The sequence below is a fragment of the Pristis pectinata genome, chromosome 24 (assembly GCF_009764475.1).
Source record: "Pristis pectinata isolate sPriPec2 chromosome 24, sPriPec2.1.pri, whole genome shotgun sequence".
Classification (NCBI taxonomy): Eukaryota; Metazoa; Chordata; class Chondrichthyes; order Rhinopristiformes; family Pristidae; genus Pristis; species Pristis pectinata.
In genome coordinates, this window is record NC_067428.1 from 6240340 (window position 1) to 6261069 (window position 20730).

Sequence of the window (20730 nt, forward strand, 5' to 3'; positions counted from 1 at the left end):
TGTAAGGGAATGGCAAACGTGACATGAAGAAAATCTTCCTCACACAGTGAGAGGTGAGAGACTGGAATGCACTGTCCGGTGTTTTAGTGCAGGAAGATTCAATTGTAATGTCCAGAAGGGAGCTAGATAAGTATCTGAATCTGCAGTGTTATGGGGAGAGAGCAGGGTGATGGGGCTTGCTTGACTTGCTTACATCTAGCTGGTCTAAGGTAAACAGGCTGAATGGCCTCCTTCTCTGAAGTAGCCATTCTGTGACACCATTATTTAACCTCTCATGTCGACATCCGATTCTGAGATGGCACATTGAATGCAAACAATTTCCTTCCAAGTAAAAACCTGCCTGCTTTGGAGCAGTAAATAAGGTAGATAATTGTCTGATCTTTCCCAGTGTCCCCACTGGTTTCTGCTCTGTCCTAAAGGACTGCTCCCAACTCCAATGAACAATTCCCTTTCTTGGCCTGCAGACAGATCCAAGACGCTTAACCTGTGACTCTGTCACTTCCATCGAATCCTTTTGGACACAAGGACAAAAACAGAAAATATAAATCCCTTTATCAGCAGCTGTTCACCAGAGAAAACATCCGAAACATTCCCCTAACACCAGAATCCTCACTGCAGAATATTTAAAATGGAGACTTGATACAAAATGCCAATGAATACTTCAATTATTGTTCAGTCAATACTGTGTGTTTGTTCCCAATGTTTCAAATGTGAATCAACCTGCTTCACTCGAGATAGACTGACACTGTAAATAGTACTGATTCACTAATGCCATCTGACGATCAGATTCCAACTTGCTATCAATGATTACTAGAACGTTAGGACCCTTATATTCTATGCAGTGACAAAACTTATCATGAAAATATCTGCTATTTCAAATAAAATGAGGACATTGAAAGCCAACTGCACTCATTTCAATACGGAAATAGGATTGGTTGAATTAGGGCTGCAGGAGTTTTACTGCACCAATCAGCTAACAGTATTGCCAATCAGCTTCATCAAGTTGGACCAAATGATGAATGGAGGGGGTCTGTAACCGAATCCAGTGAGAATGAACTCCATGGGATATTGGACATTATTGAGCTTTGTTAATGTAGGAGAATCTAATAATCTTAATGCTCCAATTTTGTAAATAAAAATTGCCTCGTCATTTTAAAAAATGAGCTTTGGTGCAGTTCAGATCAGCTGCCGTCTGGGTGTGAAAACAACAAACATCTGCAGCCCCAGCAGGAAATGAGCTGTTATTTTAAGGAGAGGGACTGCCCAGAACTGAGAAAGATGTTTACATCTGCCTTTTATATCAGATTACCCAAATATCACAGTTTCTGTTCTACCTGATGTTACTTTAAGTAGCTATTGGGCACTTAACTGTTTAAAGGGACATTATCTCTGGTACTTTCTTTGTGTTGTGGCAGTTCGAACAAGAATCGCCTCAGAAATTGTGCCATGTTGGTTGCCTGAGTAACTTGGCCCCACAGATTTATTCAGTGAATTCTAAGGGATAGGAAATGTGAATCAGTGCTGATGGTATAAATGAGTGACAGTGAATTCACCCCTATTACATTGTCAAAGCTTGTTTTCCTTTCCATTCCAATCAAAGGAATAGAGAAATGAGCAGAGATGTAGAATGGGGCTTCCGTTCAATGTAGTTTGCTAAATTGTTTTTTTTATTTTTACATGTACCAAGATACAGCGAAAAACTTTGTTTGGCATGCCATGCATACAGATCATTTCACAGCAATAGTCAGGTCTGACCATCATGTTAATGTGGTCAAACAAATGATCCAAATCAAACAGCAACACACTTCATTAATGCACCCAAAACTGGACTGTTTTGCCTTGGCGTCTGGTGGGAGAATGGAGCGGTTCAGGCTCAGGGCTGCAGATTTACATCCCTAACATCACCAACAGCTTCACTTTTGATGCTTCTTTATGCTCAACAAAAACAACCTGCAGTTAAATCAACCAGTAAATTGGTAAACCTGCAAATCCAGATTCTTGATTTTGACCCTGACATTAATGATCATACCGAACGGGGTAGAAGTCAAAGGTAATCACTCTATGTTTTGATATGAGGCAGGTTCATCAGGCCGTCCCATGGCTCTGGGGAAACCCAAGGGGAAGGTATGTGAGCTGGAGGAGGAAGCAGTGAAGAGCTGCTGGCAAATGGGAAAACCCAGATTGGTGTCAGGGGCACCAACTTACGGCAATGGTCTAACTGGTGTCAGGGGGCCATGTGAAGCAAGAGGCAAATATTCCACTGAGGGAAAGCGGGTCAAGGCCCAAATGACCCTATCCCAGTGCACCGTGGACTGAGGACCTGATTGAGGCTCAAACCAAGCCGATTGAGGAACTCCAGTCCTTCCCTGGAGTGGTTCACAAAACACGTGGGAAGGAACATAAGTGGGTGGGAAGTTAGGAATTAGAAAGTGAGGAAGGTTGGAGGCTTCTGGGGTTCTGGCTGAAGAGAGAGTGTTTGAATGTACGAGTTGGTCTGGTCAATATCTTCCATCATTCCTTTGTTTCAATGCCTGAAATGTAAACGTCCTGTTGAAGTGTGCATGATTGTATTTTTTTCTGTCTTACCTGTTTCCCCCTTGACAGTAAAGTACGTGAATGATTTGTGAGTTTAAATTGTTGTAGCAATTTGGGAACTTCTGAGTTCATTATAACCTAAACAGAGAGAGAGAGAGAAAGTAACAGAGAGAGAGAGAGAGAAAGAGAGAGAGAGAGAAAGAGAGAGAGAGAGAGAGAGAGGACTGGGAGTGAGAGGGAGAGGGAGAGAGGGAAAGATAGAGAGAGGGTGAGAGAGAGAGAAAGAGAGAAAAATAGATAGAAGTAAAAAGATGATTGACAGCTTGTTGTTCTGTGCTCAGAGGAAGTTGTGTTAATCCTAACTGTGTCACGTGGAATTGGATGTGGCTAAATGAAATGTTCTGTGTAATTAAATGGGAAATTAAGTTGCAGGACCTCTTATATTTAAGGAGATGTCACTGTCTGAATGAGCTGTGTGAAGGAGAGAGTTCTGTCAGCTTTCCCTACTTATTCTTTGGCCTGAGTGTTAAAGATTTCTTTCACCGTGGAACCCGAAAGTTTATCTGATTTACCATTATTCTCTTTTCTTTTTGAAATTAAATTTGGAAGAAACAATGACCCGGATTCCACAATATATTTTGCAATTCAGTTTAATGTGATACACTATGTGTGGGTCTCCCATTCCCTGGATGAGATTCTCACATAAACGTTGTTGATTCTGATTTACGATTTTGGTAAATAGGTTGGGGCCGTTCAGAATAATCTCATCTATTGTGTTCTTTATTGAGAAGTTTTTATTCCCAAAAGTCTACTCCTGATATTGAGCATGCTTTTTGCCCTTCCAATAAATATCCAGTTTTTAAAATTTGTTTGATTTCAATAAAAAGATGAAGGATTGATGGGTTACAAATGGCTGTTTGGAAATGCAACATTGAACATTGACCAAAATATTTTGTTGAATGCCCGTGTAAGCCATTCAGAGTTTGTAGTCCCAGGATCAGTTTCAGACTGAAAGACTTAAAAACTGCAGTTGTCAATGACTGACCAGTCATCATGGAATTTAGTTCTGAATAAAATAACTTGTTTTTTTTATTGGTTTTTCAATAAAAACAGTTATTTTCCCCCCACAATTCAGCTGTTTGGTCCATGTTGGGACAAAGGTTATGATGAGTTCCAGGGCAAGTGGTCCTGGGGAAATCCAAACTGGGCATTGGTGAGTAGGTCACTGTGGAGTTCGTGTCACTGGTGACAACAGCTTGCATCACTTTACTGATGATTAAACAGTAATTAGCTGGATTTAATTTGTCCTCACTTTTGTGAATGGGAAATATCTGTGCAATTTTCCCCATTGCCATTTCGATGCTGGTGTTGTAACTGTATGGGAACTGCTTGATCGAGGCACAGCAATATCTGGGGTACAAGTCTTTGGTACTACAGCTGGGGTGTTGTCTGGTCCCAGAGCTTCTGCTGTTCCCAGTGCTCTCAGCTATTTCTTGATGTCAGCGGAGAATATCGAGACCGAAGACTGGTTTCTGTGACTGGGCTGCACCACCATTGACGGTGGGGATATTCTTGGAGCCTCCTCCGTTGTAACTTGATGTGGTAGGAATCAAACCATTGATCTGACCCAATGGATGTGAGGTCCCTCATCTCTGTCTGGTGCACCCCGTTTTTGACGTTTACTGTATGTGTAGTCCTGTGTTGCAGCTTCTCCATGCTGACACCTCATCAGTGTTGGGTACATCTGGTCTTGCTCCCAGAAGCCCTTCTACACTCCTCATTCAAGTCATCTCCACTCCTCAGAGCTGATGCCCTGGCTCAATAGTGAGGCCAGAGTGAGGGACATGCCCGGCCGTGAGGTTGCAGATTGTGGAGATGGACATCTCTGCTGATGCTGGTGGTCCACAGAGCCTCAGTTTTGAGCTGCCAGACCTGTTCTAAGTCTGTTCCATGTAACATGTCTGTGATGTCACACAACACCACACAACAGAGGGAGACCTCAATGTGAAGATGGGAATTGTCTCCACAAGGATGGTCCAGTTGTCACTTCTACCAGTGCGATCACTGACAGATGTATCTGCCAGAGGTGGATTGGTGATGTTGAGTTCAAATATGTTTCTCCCTAGTGTTGTTCACCCATACTGGGAGTGAAGAGTCAGAATCATACTTTGCACAAAGGGAGGTCAAGCATCCCAGAACCAGGACATCACTGCAGGAGTGTCTCAGGACAGTGTCCTCAGCCCAACCATCTTCAGCTGCTTCATCAATGACCTTCTTTCCATCTGCAAGTCAGAAGTGGGCATGTTCACTGATGGTTGCTGAATGTTCAATTTCAGTTGCAACCCCACAGCCAATGCTGCAGCCCACGCCTGTATGCCACCCAGCCCTGGACAACATTCAGAAAGAGTACTCTAGTGTCAGGCAATGACAATCTTCATGAAGATAGTCTAACATCCTACCTTTGACATTCAGTGACATTACCATTGCTGAGTCCCCAACCATCAATATCCTGAGGGTTAATATCAACAAGAAACTCAATTGAACCAGCCAGATAAATACCATGGCCCCAGGAGTGGGTCAGACGCTTGGTATCCTGTGGTGAGTGACTCAGCTCCTGATATCTCAAGGCACATCTGTGACTTACAGGGCACAAGCCGGAAGTGTGCTGGGATACTCTCCACTTACCTGGATGAGTGCAGTGCCAACAACTCTCAAGAAGCTCAGCATTATCCAGGATAAGGCAGACCATTTAATTGGCACCTCTGGAACTGACTGAACCACTCATTCCCTCCACCATTGCCCACAGTTGCTGCTGAGTGGAAAATCTACAAAATGCACTGCAGTTATTCACTCACCTCCTCCGACAGCACCTCCCAAACCACGAGCTCGACCACCAAGAAAGACAAAAGCAGCAGATGCAGAGGAACACCACCACCTGCAGGTTCCCCTCCAATGGGCAAACCATCCAGACCTGGAAATATATCCCTGGTCCTTCACCTCAGTACTGGAACATCCTCCCCAACATCACAGTGGGAGCACCACACCCAGACGGACAGCAATGGTTCAAGACCACGGTTCACCACCACTGTCTCAAGGGACGGGAAATAGATACTGGCCTTGTCGGCGATGCCCAGATCCCGGAGATGAATTTTAAAAGTTGAGTTATCTATTTGGACCCAATTTGAAAATTTGCTCAATCACAGCTTAATTTATTTATAGATACTATGTCATAAGAGTAAGATCACTGCAGACTGGTGAACTGCTGTTGGAATATAAATATGTACAAATGGAAGGAGCTGTGACAGTATTGTTAGAGCTGCTGATGGAGACAGGTTTTAAGGCTGGCTCTCCAGGTGAGGCAGACATTCACAAACAAATCCTCCAGCCTTGTTTATTGCATCTGGTGATCCATAAGTGACTTCCTCTACATCAGTAAGATCAGGCACAAACCTGGCAACTGCTTTGCCGAGCACCTGCACTCCGTCTGCTGTGACCGCCTGGAGCTCCCAGTTACCAGCCATTTTATTTGCCCTCCCCATTCACACACTGACATGTCTGTCCCCGACCTGCTCCACTGCCAGGCTGAGCCTAAATGCAAACTAGAGGAACAGCAACTCATGTTCCACCTGGGTCGTCTGCAACATGACAGCATGAACACTGAATACTCCAACTCCTGGTAAACTACTCCCCCACTGTCCCTTTTCTCTCTCCTCCTGATCTACCTCGTTCTTCCTACACCCACCCCACCCCCATCACCCTGATCCTTCCCCTCCTCCACCCACTCTATCTGCCCATCACCCACACACTCCTCCCACTGGCTCCCCCTCCCCCACTGTTCCCATCTGCCCTCCCCACCTCCCTCACTTGTCTCCATGCCCCACCTTCCTCTCCCATCAGATTCCATCATCTTCAGCCCTTTCTCGCCTCCACCTGTCACCTCCCAGCTCCTGTCACTATTTCCACCCTCCCCTCCTCCATCTACCTGTCACCCCTCCTCACAGGGATCCACCTATCACTTGCCAGCTCTTGCTCCACCCCTTCCCTTCACCTTTTTACACCGGCTGTCTCCCCTCTATCTTTCAGTCAGATGAAGGGTCTCGACCTGAAATGTCGACTGTCCATTTCCCTCCACAGATGCTGCCTGACCCACTGAGTTCCTCCAGCATCTTCTTTTCTAATTTCATTCGCTGCCCGTGACAGGGCAACCGTCTCATCCCAGGAATTAACCTCCAGCTTCTCCCATGTTTTTGATCCAGTGCCTCGTGCACTGCCCTTCCTTCCTTGGGTTGCACAGACCTTCCCTTCACGATCTTAAACAAAATATTTCACTCTCCTTTCTCGACACTGGACACAGGTCCCAATGAGCAGGTATCTCACAACAGAACATGGGCACTTACTGTGACTGTCATTGTCACGTTCCGGGGATCCAGGTGCCAATCAAACACACACTGGCTTTGTGTCTTCCATTTTGTTACAAGCACAGAGGAACCTGCAACTAGTGTGAGTCCATTCTGTCAGATCTGGTCCTCCCACCTTATCCCATCCACCCTCGTTACATAATCTGGTGGAACATGAACTTCCACCAGGTGGTTCCCTGTCAGGTTCCCAAGAACACCTGATAGTACGGTTGGACACCACCCCTTCTTTAATCCTCCACGTTGTGTGAAGTTCCCCCCAGCCACATTGTATGAGGATTTTTCCTTGACCTTGTCTGCCCTCATGATGCAGCGTCTGCTTCTGTTCTGCATTTAATACAGACTTCCCTCTCAGTCCTGATCTCCAAAAACCCTCACAATAGCAACGTCAAACATTGGCTGCAGACCAAGAATCCTATTTATTGAAAGGGAGATTGTTCAGTTCACTGTGGAATACTCCCTGAACAGGTAGCATCGAATTCACACTGTTCCATGCTGATTGTTTGGGTGGCATACAGGCATGGCTGCAGCATTGGCTGTAGGGTTGCAACTGGAATTGAACATTCTGCAATCATTTCATCTGATGCCCATTGACGTGACTTTTACCAGTGCTCCTTGATGCCACACTCAGTCCAATGTGACTTTGATATCAAGGGCAGTCACTCTCACACTCCCAGACCAGCTCTCTTTCAGCAACAGCCTGACATGGTTGTATCACAGAATTATACCACACAGACATGTGCCAGACTCCTCCCTCACCATCCTGGCTATGTCTTGTCCCAAAACAAGAAAGAATATCTGATGGTGGGGCACAGTGGTGTAGAGCAGGAGGGAGGAGCCCTTGCTGTCTTGGGCATGTCTCAGGGCACAGTGAAGTCTCATACCATCAAGCCAAATATGGACAAGGAAACCTCCTCCTTATTCCTGCACCCTGGCCTCCCTGTGGCAGTCTGTGAGTGAAAAACACCAGGCAGAAACAAAGTTGACCTCAACATCACCTATCCAACATCCCAGCTCTAGTACTAAAGTCCAGAACCAACAATGTCTCTACCAAGCAGTTCCCATCAGGTTACACCCTTAGCATCCATATGACAATGTGGAATGTTGCCCAGGATGGAATTGCAGTGACTGAAACTGTTCTTAAAAGCAGCAAAATCAAACACAAGTTTGTTATTAAGAACTAAATTCAATGATGGCTTGTCACTTGCTGATAATTGCAGTTTTTACATCTTCAGGGCTGAAACTGATGTTGGGAATACAAACTCTGAATGCCTTACATGGGTGTTCAAGAAAATCCTTGCATCAATATTGAGCATTTCATTTCATTTCAGTCATTTATAACCCATCAATCCTTCATCTTTCTTGTTGGACTCACACAACTTCTAAAAACTGGATAATCAGTTAGAAAAGCAGAAGGCAAGATCAATATCAGGACCAGTCTTTTGGAATAAAATATTCTCAACAGAGAACACAATACTTGAGATTACTCCGAACTGTCCCAAAGTATTTTCCAAAGTAGAAAAGCAGAATCATCAACATTTACTAAGTGAATCTCATCCTTGCAATGGGAGACCACACACTGTTTACCACATTAAAGAGAACTGCAAAATGAATTGTGGAAACCAGCTCATGATTCCTTCCAAATTTAATTCTGAAAAAAAACAAAGGAAAAAGGAAGGAGGGTCATGGTAACTTGGAAAAACTGCAGGTTCTACAGTGAAATAATTCTTGAACACACAGCTCAAACAACAGAGGAGAGGAAATAAGGAGGCAGATCGAACAGAGCTCTCTCTATCATACAGCTCATACATACAGTGACATGGTCTCTTTAAATGTAAGAGGTTCTGCAACTCAATATCCGGTTAAAATACCCACAATGCTTCCCTCAGCCACATCCAATTCTTTGTGAAATAATGAGGATTAACTGAACTTCCTCAAAGCACAGAACAGCAAACAGTGAACAGCATTTTTACTTCTCTCTCTCTTTCTCCCTCTTTCTCTCTAACTCTCTCTCTCACACACACACAATTTGAGTTTGAAAATGAACTGAAAAGTTCCTCCACTGCTGCAATACTTTAGACTCATAGATCATTCACACACTTTACTCTGAAGGGTGACACAGGTTGTGCGGTTAAAACACAATCAGATACATATCAAGGCAACTTCCATGTTTCAGGCTTTAAAACAAAGGAACGATGGAAGATATTGACCACACAAACATTCATTCAAACACCCCCACATCAGCCAGAACTCCAGCAGCCTCCAAGCTTCCTCACTTCTAATTCCTACCTTCCCCACCCCATCGCGTTTCTTCCCACGTGTTTTGTGGACCTCTCCAGGGGAGGCCTCGAGTTCCTCGATCTGCTCTGATGGAGCCTCGATCAGCTGAGTCTGTGGTGCACTGGGATAAGTTCAGTTGGGCCGTGACGCTCTTTCCCTTCAAGGGGGTGTTTGCCTCTTGCTTCACATGGCTCCCTGAACCCAGTTATAACATTGGCCTTGGCTGATGCTCTTGACTCCAACATGGGTTTTCCCTTTTATAGAACACTGAGGCACAGTACAGGCCCTTTGGCCCACAAGTTGTGCTGACATCTTCTCCTGCTCTGGGATCTACCTAACCCTTCCCTCTTACATAACCCCTATTTTTCTATCATTCATGTGTATATCTAAGAGTCTCTTAAATATCCCTAATATATGTGCCCCCAAAACCACTGCTGGCAGTGCGTTCCACGCACCCACCACTCTCTATGTAAAAAACTTGCCCCTGACATCCCCCTTAAACCTTCCTCCAATCACTTTAAAATTATGTCCCCTCGTGTCAGCCTAGTTTTGCCGGCTCCTCTTCACTGTTGCCCCCTCCAACTCACATACCATCCCCTTGTATTTTCCCAGAGCCTTGGGAAGACCTTATGAACCTGCCCGACATCAAAACACAAAATGATTTTCTGGGAAGAGTGGATGTAAACTGGGAGACATTGAACAGATGCCCCATTCTACATCTCATTTCATTTCTCTACTCCTTTGATATGAATGAAAATAAACCTAGCTTTGACACTGTCACCCATTAAAACCATCGGCCCTGATTAACTTCTCCTTCTCACACAATTCAGTGGTTTAATCTGTGGAATGAAGTTACTTTGGCAACCAACATGGCATAATTTCAGAGCAATTCTAGTTCTGACTGGCACAACACAAAGAGAGCACCAGAGATAATGTCCCTTTGAACAATCATGTGCCTGATAGATATTTAAAGTAACATCAGATCAAACAGAAACTGTGATATTTGGGTAATGTGGTATCAAAGGCAGATGTAAATGTCTTGTCTCCGTTCTGGACAGTCCCTCTCCTTAAATTCACAGCTCAATTCCTGTTGAGGCCGCAGATGTTTGTTATTTACACACGCAGATGGCAGCTGATCTGATCGTTTTTTAAAATGGTGAGGCAATTTATATTTACAAATTTGGAGCATTAAAATGATTTGTTTCTTCAACACGAACATAGGTCAATAATGTCCAATATTCCATGGAGTTCTTTCTCAGTGGATTAGGGTACAGACCTCCTTCATTCATCATTTAGTCCAACTTGATGAAGCTGATGTGTAATACTGTAAACTGATTGGTGCAGGACCAACTCTCTGCAGCCTTGCCTTAACCAATCACCTTTCTGTATTGAAATAAGTGCAGTTGGCTTTCAATGTCCTCATTTTATTTGAACAAGAAGATATCCTCAAAATAAACTTTATCCATGAATTGGGCATATGACTCTTAATATTCTCCTGTACTGGTGGTTGACAGCAAGTTGACGCACGATAGTCAGATGACATTAGTGTCTCAGTACTATTTACAATGTCAGATTCTATGGAGTGAAGCAGGTTGATTCACAGTTCAAACACTGGAGAGAAACTCACAGTAATGTTGTCTATAGAATAACTGAAGGGTTCACTTATATTTTGCATCACGTCCCCATATTAAATATTTTGCAGTGAGGATTCTGGTGTAAGGGAAATGTTTTGGACAGTTTCTCTGGTGAACAGCTGCCAATAATGGGACTTACCTTGTGTGTCATTGTCCTCACGTTTAAAAGGATTGGATCCAAGTGAGAGAGTCACAGGGTAAGGGTATTGGATCTGACTGTGGTGTAACAAAGGCAGATGGTTATTGGAGTTGGGAGCTGCCATTTAATCTCAGTGACTGGACGGAGCAGAAATAAGTGAGGACACTGGGAAATATCAGACAATTATCTACCTTATTAACTGCTACAAATCAACAAGGTATTTCTGTGGAAGGGAGTTGCCAACATTGAACTCACCATCTCACAATAAGAGGTTGATGTTAGATGCTAATTAATACAGTGATACGAAAGGTTACCTCAGGAAATGAAGCCATTCAGAATTTTGACCTCAGACCAGTTCCATGTTAGAACACTCCAGCAAGTCCTCTCCCCCTGCCCTCTTCCCAAAACCCTACAGATTCAGACACTTATCCAGCTCCCTTCTGAACATTACATTGGGGACCCCTGGCAGTGTAATTCAGTCGCTCACCACTCACTGCGTTCAGAAGCCTTTCTTCATGTCATGTTTGCTATTCCCTTCCATTTGATGTCCCCCAGTTCTTGAATCTCCTTCAATGTAAACAGTCTTTCCTTTTCTAATCTGTCTGTACCCTCCGTGATTCAAGAAAAATCTCCTTGCAACCTTGTCAATTCTAATGATAACAACCCCAGCTTCTCCTGTCTGTCCACACAAGCAGAGTCACTCACATTTTAATGAGTTCCTTGTTTTTCAGTCAAATTATCCCAAATGCCCTGGAGAAAGTCATGATGAGATGCCTTCCGGAATTTCGTCTGTCCGTCTGGTGAAGGAACTCCCACAGTGTTGTTGGATGGGAGATCCAGCAATGAGACCCAGTGACAATGAAGGTCCATCAATATAATTCTATGTCAGGATGGTGTGTGACCTGGAAGTGAAGCTGCAGATGTTGTTGGAGCAGCCTGGGGAAGTAACAGCAGGACATTTTGTAAATGTAACACACTGCAGCCACTACAGACCAGTGGTGGAGGGAATGTACGTTCATGGTGGTGGATCGGCTGCCAATCAATTGGGTGGTCTTATTCTGCACTGAGCTTGTGGAATGCTGTTGGGGCTGTACTCATCTTGACAAGTGGGGAGTATTCCATTCTGATGTTGTCTCAGATCTTACAAATGTTGGAAAGGCTTTGTGATGGTAATGGCATTGAATGCCAAGGGTAGGTAGCTTGACACATTCTTCCTGGACATGATCCTCGTCTGGCATTTAACAAAGGTGAACATCACTTGCCACCCATCAGCCCATTCCAGAATGTTGTCTAGGTCTTGCTGCATGCAATTATATGCTGGTTCATTTTGCTGAGAAGTTGTTGAGTTGAATGCACTATTGTGAGGAACTCATGCACCATGTCCTGGGACTGGGATGATTGACGAACAACAACCACAACATCTTCCTTTGTGTGAGGTGTGATTCCAGACATTGTTGTGTTTTCCTCATGATACCCATTGACTTCAGTATTACCAGGACTCCTTGATGTTACAGTTTGTCGAATGTTGCTCTGATATCAAAGGCAGTCACTCACCTCACCTCTGGAATTCCATGTTAGGACCAAGGCTATGATGTGTCACAGAGTTACAGAGTTGTACAGCACAGAAAAAGGACCTTCAGCTGTACGAGCCCCACTTACCCGCATTTGGCCTGTAATCTTCTCAGCAGTTCAAGTGACTGCCTAGGTGCTTCATAAATGTTGTGAGATTACCTGCCTCCACCACCTCCTCAGGCAGCACGTTCCAGATTCCAAACACTCTGTGATTTAAAAAATTCCCTTCAGATTCCATCCAAATGTCCCATCACTCTTGTTTTAGGCTCTGCCTCCATTGGATAAATATTCTTCATGTCTGCCCTCACTCTCTTCCTCGTAATTTTGTATAGCTCTGTCCGGTCGCCCCTCATCTCCCCAACTCTATGTAAAACAAACGCAGCCGATCCACTCTCGAGTTATATCGGAGAATTCAATCAATTAGTGAGACAGTATTTCCCACAAAAGTAGCCATGCTGTCTATCCCTGATCAACCCCTACATTTCAAAATGTAAATTAATCCTGTCTTTGGAAATTTTTAAAATAATTTCCCTGCCACTGATTTAAGACTCACTGGTACCTCACCTGTGAGCAACAAAATTCAAAAATCTCCATCAAGGACCCAGCAGTCTCCTCCTTTGCTTGCCATAGAAACCTGGGATACATCCCATCCAGGCCCTGGGGATTTGCACACCTTGTTTTTGCTCCAACACATCTAATACCTCCTCTGACTTAAAGCTAACAAACTGCAGAATATCACCATCCCTTTCCCTGAACTCTCCATTTACCATGTATTTCTCCTCAGTGAATACAGATGAGAAGTATCCATTTAAGTCATCACCCACATCCCCGGACTCCATGCACAGATTCCACTTTTGCTCCCTAAATGGAACTATGCTTTCCCTGTTTACCCCCTTGCTCCTGATATAGTTACAAATTGCCTTGGGATTCTCCTTCACATTGTGGGTCAGTGACGTTTCATGTCTCCTCTTTGCTCTCTTCGGTTCTCTCCTGCACTGTCTCTGCTCCTCAAGGGTCTCTCCCATTTTCAGTCACTGATCCCAGCCATGAGTTTCCTTCGTTTTCTTCATCAAGCCCTTGATATTGAGGATTTCCCAATCTTGCCATCCTTTCCTTTCACCTTTATGACAGCCTGTTGGTCCTGAACTCTCACTCTCCCACCGTTAAAACACTCCCACCAGTTGCATTTTGTTCTACCCACAAGCAGTTTCTCCAAGTCAGCTTTCCCCTGGTCATGTTATTGGAATCAGCTCTCCCACATTTATGGGTCTCAACTTCCGGACCATTCTTATCACTTCCCAAACTCCCTTGAACCTTACAGAATTATTACCACTATCCGCAAAATGCTCCCCACTGACACTTCGACAATTTGCTGAGACTCACTCTCATGACAGATTTCTGTACAGACAGTTGCTCGTTGGCTATCTATCAAACTCTCCTGAATGAACATAGAGCATAGAACAGTACAGCACTGGACAGGCCATTCGATGCACGATGTTCTGCTGATCTTAAATTTAATCAAAACATCCTCCTCCTGTGTATCATCTCTATCCCTCTATTCCCTTCACATTCATCTGTTGATGTAATAGCCTTTTAAACTCCACCAAACTGCCTGCTTCCACTACTAACCCCAGTAACCTATTCCAGGCACCTACCACCCTCTGTGTAAAACTTGCCCCTCACCTTGTCTTTAAAGTTCCCTCGTCTAACCTTAAAAGCACGTCCTCTGATGTTTGAAATTTCTACTCTGGGGAACAGATTCTGACTGCCTACCCTATCTGTGCCTCTCATCATTTTAAAGACCTCTGTCAGGTCTCCCCTCAGCTTCCGATGGTCTGGGGAGAACAACCCAAGTTTGTTCAACCTTTCCTTATAGCTCATAACCTCAAATCTGATAAACCTCTTCTGCACCCTCTCCATGGTCTCGACATCCTTTCTCTAATGGCTTGAACAGAACTGCACACAATACCCCAAGTGCGCTCTGACTAAAGTTTTATATAGTTACAGCATGACTTCCTTACTCTTGTACTCAACACTATGAAGGCAAGCATACCATATGCCTTCTTTACCACCTTATCCACCTGCATGGCCACTTTCAGGGAACTATGGAACTGGACCCGAAGATCCCTCTGTCACTATCTCTCTGAACACTGTCTGCCACTTCTCTGCCCATATCTGTAACTGATCTGTATCCCGCTGTGTTCTTTGACAGTCCTTTACACTGTCCACAACTCCACTAAAACTTGCTAATCCACCCATCTACATTTTCATCCAAATCACTGATATATATCACTAACAACAGAGGACCCAGCACCGATCTGGAACACCACTGGTCACGGAGCTCCAGCCAGAATAACAGTCTTCCACCCCTACGCTCTGTCTGCTATGGGCAAGCCAGTTCTGAATCCAAACCTGCAATTCACCCTGGATCCCAGACATCTTTATCTTCTGAATCAAACTACCATGAGGGATCTTATCAAATGTCTTACTGAAGTCTATGTAGATAACGTCCACTGCCTTAACCTCATCAAACTCCTTTGTCAACTCCTCAAAAATCTCAAGCAAGATTTTCGGCATGACCTGCCCTGCACAAGGCCATGCTGACTGTCCCTAAGCAGGCCATGCCTTTCCAAAATGTGCATAAATCCTCTCCTTCAGTATCATGTCCAACAGCTTCCCTCACACTGACCTGAGGCTCACTGGCCTATAGTTACTTGGATTATACTTACTTCCCTTCTTGAATAAAGGCACAACATTTGCTACTCTCCAGTTCTCTGGGAACTCACCTGATGCGAGTGAGGACACAAAGATCTTTGTCAAAGCCCCAGCAATCTCCTCACTTGTTTCTTGCAGTGTGCTGGGATATGTGCCATTAGGCGATGGGGACTTATCCACCATCATGCTTTTCAAAATACCCAGCACGATCTCCTGCTTAATCTCAAAATGTCCCAGCACTTTGGCAGGCCCCACTCTGCCTTCACTATCCTCCACATACTTCTCCTCCAACTGCCTGCCTATGTTTCCTTCAAGCCTTTTACTATCATCCTCACAGTTCACTGTACCTCCAAGTATTGTGTCAACTGTAAATCTGGAGGTTGTGTCCTGTAAACCCAAGTGTGAGTCATTAATATACATGAAGGAAAATAGTGGCCCTTATATCGACCCCTGGGGCACTCACTCACACTTCCCTCCAGTCCAATAAATAGCCGTACACTGCTACTCTCTCTTGTTTCTCTGTTACTGTCTCCATGTTAGGTGCAGCTACACATTCCCGGACCTGCTCTGTATCAATCCTTAGCTCAACCAAAATCTCAGCCACATCTTCATTTGCTGAGACTCCAGAAGGACCTTCTTCCTTTGTACAGACTGAAGTGCTGCACCTCTGCCCTCTGTCCTCATTGGACCAGAAATGTTCTGAAGAAGGAAGCTCCTCTCAACACTCATAATCCCCTCCCACTCTGTGCCCCTCATGTCACTGCTGTCCTGTCTGTACTTGGACCATGGAAGTTCTCCACCATCACTGGATTTGTGTAATCTCCCTTGTTGCTCGATATCCTTCCCACAAACTGGCATTGTGTACAATTGTCCTGGTCAGGTTAATGCCTCTCTGTTGTTTCTTCACTCAAAGTAGACTCAGAGAGTAATACAGCATGGAAACAGGCCCTTCAGCCCAACTCATCCATGCAGACCAAGAAGCACAAATGAACTAGTCCCATTTGCCGGCGTTAGGCCCATATCCCCAAAAACATTTCCTATCCATTTCCCTGTTCAACTATTTTTGAATGTTTTTATTTTACCTGCCTCAACCACTTCCTCTGGCAGCTCTTTCCGTATACGCACCACCCTCTGTGTGAAGAAGTTACCCCTCTGCTCCTTTTTATATCAATTTGCCCTCCGTTTAAACTTACGCCCTCTCAATTTCAATTCCCTTTCGCTTGGAAAAACACTGTGTGCATTCACCCTGTCTATCCCCCTCTTCATTTTATGCTCCTCTGTAAGGTCACCCCTTAGTCTCCTGCACTCCAAAGAAAAGGTCCTGGCCTGGACGACCTCCTGCTATACCTCAGGCCCTTGGGTTCTGCCAACGTTCTTGAAGATCTTCTCTGCACGCTTTCCAGCTTCGTAAAGTCATTACTATAACAGGGCGACCAAAACTGTACACAGTACTCCAGGTGCAGCCTCGCTAACGTCTCGCACAACAGCAACATAACATCCCAACTCCTTTACCCAATGCCCTGACTGATGAAGGCCAGCATGCCAAATGCCTTCTTCACCAAGCTGTCTACCCATGACACCATTTTCAGGGAACTATGTCCACAACACAACTAGGTCCCTCTGTTCCACATATCTGTCCAGGGCCCTGTTGTTCACTGTAAATGTCCTACCCTCATTTTATTTCTCAAAATACAGCACCTCACACTTATCTGGATTGACCGCCCTTTGCCATTCCTCGGCCACTTACCTCGCTGATCAAGTTTCCCCTGTAATTTTTGATAAGTAGATAGTTTCTGTCTTCCCTTGACCCACAACATCCCTACCAGCAGTGCAACATTCTCATTAACCTATTCTCGAAGATAGTCACGGACTCAGATTGTCCGAAGAACAAGTCTGACTGTGGTAACTTCAGAGGGGTCTCCCAGCTCTCTGACACAGGGTAAGTCATCACCAGTGTCCTCCTCAACCAGCTTATTCCAGTGACAGAAGAGCTGCTCCCCTAATCACAGCGTGAAATTCATCCACCCACAGGCACAGAGGACATGATCTTCACTGTGCAAAAACTTATTTGACTCCATCAATGAGGACATTCTATGGAAGATCCTCCTCAAATTTGACTCCCAATGAAATTCATTTCCATCTTACATTTGCTCCACAAACATGTGCCAACAGAATCATTCTTTGTGAAGACCAGTGTCAAACGATGTTGCTGTCTTTCCTGAACACTTTTCTCAATCTGTCTTGCTCATGTTACACCTCACCTCCAACAACCTTCCCAAGGGAGTGGAGATAATCCCTACAACTATTGGGAAACTCTTCAACCTTCATGACTACACTCTAGAACCAAAGATACACAAACCTCACTAGTCAACCTGCTGTATGCAGGTGATTGCAGCATTTATACACACTCAGAGGCCGGGCTCCAAAGGATTGCTCACCCTTTTGTTGAGGAATACAACAGAATGAACCTTACACTCAACATCCACAAGACAAAGACCCTCTCCCAACCTGCCATTGATCAACATGTGACCTCTTCCCCCATCGCTAGAGCCACCTCTCGGTGAAGGCAGACATTAATGCTGTAATTCTCAACTGCCTTTACTGTATCTGCACACATTTTGGTTGACAGAGGAAGAGGGTATTTTAAGACCTAGTCGTCAGTCCTTTCACGGAACACACAGTTCACCAGGCAGCAGAGATCCCTGGCCTCCAGATGTCTCTGAGCTCAAGATTACCTACAGCAGGCATTCAAGGCACTGTGAAATACCACCAATAGTATCTCCACAAAATCCACCAAACTCACTGCAAGGACAAGTGAACCAATGTCAGTGTCCTGCCCCAGGCCAAAACCGCCAGTTCTGATTCCATAATTACACTGATTGGCTGTGTTGGGCAGGACAGGTTGTTCACAGACCTGATTCCATATCCTGAGATGCACATTCTAAGAAATGCAACATCCTCACTGGCCCCTGGGACACCAGGCCCATGACTGCTCAAATCGAAAAGGAGCATTTATCTGTGAGAATAAAGAACCTTGAGGCCATGGATCAGGAGCGCATAGAGGTCCTGTACCAGTGGCGGAAGGAGCAGAAATTCTCACAAACTACTCACCCCTCACCTGTCGACCTCCACCTCCCCCGTCTGTGTTTGCTGCAATGGGCTCATTAGCCACCTCAGATCTGATAAAACTGGAGAGGAAGGAAGTCATCACAACATCATAAACCCATGCAGATCATACAATTCTGATGTTGATTCAGAACATGATTCATACAGCACAGAAACAGACCCGTCAGCCCACCATGTCTGTGCTGCCATCAAACCTCTAGTTGCACAAACCCAACACTAATCCCCTTCCATTCTCATCACATTCCCTGAAACATCCCCCAGATTCTACCCCTCACCAACATTCACCAACACACTTGGGTCAGTTTGCAGTGGCCAGTGTAACTAATAACCTGCGCATCTTTGACATGTGGGAGGAAATTGAAGCTCCTTAAGGAATACAGCAGGGTGAATGTGGAAGACCCGTGGAAGCAGATGGGGGTTGATGAACTTAATTGTGCACAGATATCATGGGCCAAAGGGCCTGTCCCAGTGCTGTCCTGTCCCATGTTCTATGGACCAGTTGTGCCGCTGTTCCACCCAGGACCACATCCCTTTTCTACCCATGACATCAGTACCGACATGGACCACCAGTCTTGGCTGTTCACCCTCCCCCTCCAGAATTTTCTGCCACTGTCCAGTGGCATCATTGACACCAGGTGCCACGGAGACAACGAACCCTCCTGGAATCCACAGTAACACTGGTCTGCTCCCTTACTATTAGAATTCTTCTCCTGTACCTCACCAGTCGATTCACCTCTCTCCCTGCATAACTGCATAACTGCATAACTGACCCACCTGTATGGCCGCGCCTCCGTCCGCTGGGTAAGACTCTCCCCAATCAGTACTCTTAATATCATACAGTTGGAGAGCAGGATGTCCTCAGGGGTCTCCTGACCCATCTGCCTGCTCTTCATTGTCTGTTTACTGGTCTCCCGGTCCCCCGCTGCCTGCACTCACTTCAGCTGCAGGATGACCACCTCCTGAAACCTGCTGCACATGAAACCTTCAGCCTTGGGGATGGACTGTTGTTGCTCGAGCTCCTCCAGCTGCCAACACTTCCTGTACCTCTGGTTGTCCAGGAAACGGGAAGCATCCCGAGGTCCCAAATTTCCAAGTTTCCGATTCCCAAGGCTCCAAGATTCCTTGCCAGGCCCCCGTTTATCAAACTGTATCAGTGGACAAGTAAAGACTACACACAATACACCACCACTATTCAATGGCTTGTCTGAAATGCCCAACAAACCTATTTAAATCTCTGGTTCTGTGTTGGAGCCAAATGCTTGTGTAAACTCACTGGGACCCGGAGGGCATGTTGTGGGACTGGAGACGGACACAGACCGGGTAAAGATGGGAGGTTGCCTCCCCCAAAGGGTTTATGAGTCTTCCAGAGCTTTGGTCCGACTGTTCACTGCTACTGAGACCAGATTTCATCCCCACTTTTAAATCGAATTCAAACCCTCAAACTGTCAGGTTGGGTTTGAACTCAATGTCTGAATGACTGATGTGGGAACAGGAAGCCTGCAGTGTCCTACCCTGTTGTAACTGGAGGTGTGAGGGGCATCTCTGGACTGAGGGGTGGAGTGAGGCAACAACTGAATCAGAGAATGAGGGGAGAAAGTGGGAAACATCAGACAATGAGCGACCTGCTCATTCACGGGTTGTTCTGAACAGATCAGTCAGTTGCTGACAGTGTTCTGGGTTCGATCGGCAGCGGCGGCCACAGTCTGTCACAGATACAGCGACTGAAGGGAGGCAGGAAGCTGACGGGCAGCAACGACTCAGCCCAGACTCTGACTCAGCCTCCGGCCGTGTCGGTGAATCCAGGAGCCACGGACACGCTGGAATGTAACATCGGGAGCAAGGATGACAATAATGTGAATTGGTACAAGCAGACGCCGTGATAAGCTCCACAGTTTATCCTGTATTACCATCACTCACTCAGCGCCCCGACTTGTGGGTCTGGGTTAAGCAACGACTTTTTCGAAACGGTGAAAGCCAACGGTGCCGCCTATCGGTCGATGTAAAACAACGCGGAGGTGAATGACGCTGCCGTCTGTTGCTGCGGGAAGTGGGTTTTCATCGGGCAGTGGTTGCGTGTCACAGTGAGAGAAGGTAAAACGAAAACTGTGCGCAGCAAACATGATGCACTTCACATCTTTGTATCGGATGGAAACATTCTGATCTTTCACTCTTCATGAAGTCGCATTAAATGTGCCCTTTATTCAGTATTTTCCACTTCAACCTTTCCATATTTGGGAAGTTTCCGACTCCCGCCGCCCACTGCCGGGTGTTGCTGCCGTTCAATGTCAGCCTCGCGATGCGGTTGTGAGTTCAC

At 45.4% G+C, this 20730-nt stretch overlaps 1 pseudogene; it reads left to right on the forward strand.

The window, feature by feature from the left end:
* Nucleotides 1–20730, forward strand: part of LOC127582704 (uncharacterized) — a 37789-nt pseudogene that overhangs the window by 7584 nt on the left and 9475 nt on the right.